Here is a 2,516-nt window from a genome sequence, read left to right as displayed (position 1 = left end):
ATTACATTATTTGTGGGTTTTATGATGTCTAATTTCGGTCTTCTGTATAGTATGGATATCAATCCTTTATTTGTTGAATAGCTGGCAAATATTTTTTGGGTTGTCTCTTGATTCTGGTCGCTTCTTTTGCTGTGAAAAAAAAACTCTTAATTTGATACTATCCCATTTGCCCATGTTTGTTCCCATTCTCTGGAGTCGTATTCAAAAAATAATTGCTCGTATCTTTAAGTTTCAGAAGTTTTCTTATATTTTTCTGTAGTAGATTTAAAACTTCAGTTCTCATTTTGAGCTCTCTGTTCCTCTTGGAGTTTTTTGATTTTGTTCTTAGAAGGTGACAAAAGGCCCATTTTCAGTATCCTAAGAGGATGACCCATTTTCTTAACACCATTTGTTGGAGATTTTTTTCTCCAGTGTGTGTCTTTTGGCTCCTTTGTCAAATATAATTTGGCTACAGATCTGTGCTCTTAAAAACTTTTACTTTATGAACAAGATGTTTTTCTTTTCCTTTTTGTTTGTGGGTCCTGGGCCTGAACTCAGGGCCTAGCTACTTCCCCTGAGGTATTTTGCCCAAGGCTAGGATTCTACCACTTTAGATACAGCTCCACTTCCAGCGTTTTGGTGGTTAGAGATAAGGATCTCACAAACTTTCTTAACAGGGCTGGCTTTCAACCATGATCCTCAGCTCTCAGCCTCTTGAGTAGCTAGGGTTACAGGCATGTGTCATTGGTGCCTGGCTTTAAACAAGATCCTAAATCAAATGTATTCAATGTATAGAAGGACACACACCTAGTTGAGGCCCCTTTATAAATGCTCACATCTACCCATCATCCAAACCCCAGTGGGTCACTTCATTTTTAAGCACCCAGTAGTCCCAAATCTAGCAGAATGGCAATGCTAAGTTATTTCAATATTTTCTTTGTTCTCTTGCCATGAAACAAACCAAGATTAAAACACAAAATGAGTCGTCAATGGCTTGTGACTACAACCCTAACTACTAAGGAGGCTGAGATTGAGTGCTGTGGTTCAAAGCCAGCCTAAAAAGGAAAGTCCATGAGCCTCATCTCAAACTACCAAAAAAGCTGTAAGTGGAGCTTTGGCTTGCTTCAAACAGAATAGCACGAACCTTAAGTACAAAAGCTCAGGGCACAGAGCCCATGCCCAGAGACCAAGCTCCAGGACCGGCACACACACACAATAAAACCCTTTAGGCTTACAGTTTGTACTGTTTGGCAATTAATGACTAAAAAGATGTGGGGAAAAAGAAAAAGGGAAATATAAACACCTGAGACTATAAAAATCATCATTTGTTAAACTTGGGCAGTGAACTGATTTTACAGAGGGGAAAAATCACAGATCTACCCTTTGTGTTGAGCCAAATTATTTTATGAATAAATTCAAAATTCATGTTGTAGTCCCAGCTTATTGAACCATGTGATCAAATCTACAAAGCTTATTTCAAGATGAGCAACAACTTGTTTTGACAAATAATGTTCTGCTGAAAGCAAACTGACAATGCTAAGTTCATTACAAGAAACAGCCCTAGAGACTATCTATACTTTGACTTGTTATCCTAGAGAAAAGCATGCCTATTTGTGTGTGTGACTATGCTCCAAAAATGCTGTTGAACATTTCAAGGCTTTTAGGACCCACCTCAAATGTAGTCAGCCTTCACACTGAGCACAAATCTCTAACAGTGGATGGAGTTTCATCAACTGTTACCTGATAACATACAATTACCTGCTCTCAACAGTATAAACTCTAAGGCAGTATTATTGAAAACTCATGTGTGATTGTCTATTATGCTTTTATCAAAATACTATTTTTTAAATGATATTGATGACACTCCATACCAAGGAAACTCAAAACTGTCAGAACTACTCAGTCACGTGAGTCTGTCCTTCATTCTAGTCACTGCTGCCAGTGTGTTCGGCATGAGCAAGGGATGCACTGCACATCACTTCTCCTTCACTTCCTCACAGATCCAAAGTTCACATGACAGCACTTACTGCACATCAGCTGATTAAAAAAAAAACAGGAGGGGCTGGGAACTTAGCTCAATGAAAGTAAACTTGCCTGGCAAGTGCAAAAATTTAAATTCAGACCTCAGCTCTGAAAACTACAGAAACAATTAAACAACAACCACATCTACAACCACAATAACAAAAAGTGAGTCTTACCTGATGTTGATGGCTTATACCTGTAATCTTAGCTACTTAGGAGGCTGAGATCTGAGGATTGTGGTTCAAAGCCAGGCTGGGCAGGAAAATCAGTGAGACTCTTATCTCCAAAAAGCCAGAAGTGAGACATACATGGCTCAAGTAGAGTGCTAGTCTTAGGCACAAAAACTCAGGGTCAGTACCCAGGCCCTAAGTTCAAGCCCCAGATCCTGCACACACTAAAGTATCTTACTCTAAGACTTATTTATAAACTATCACACCTAAATTCCTGTCACAAACAAACCCAAAATGAATGCCACAAGACATGTCTTTCTAACACCACTCTTGGAATCCTCACAA

Source organism: Dipodomys spectabilis, unplaced genomic scaffold (assembly GCF_019054845.1).
Source record: "Dipodomys spectabilis isolate Male_0828 unplaced genomic scaffold, ASM1905484v1 ptg000290l, whole genome shotgun sequence".
Taxonomy (NCBI): Eukaryota; Metazoa; Chordata; class Mammalia; order Rodentia; family Heteromyidae; genus Dipodomys; species Dipodomys spectabilis.
The sequence above is the reverse complement of the archived record's forward strand: the minus strand, read 5'-3'. Positions refer to the sequence as shown.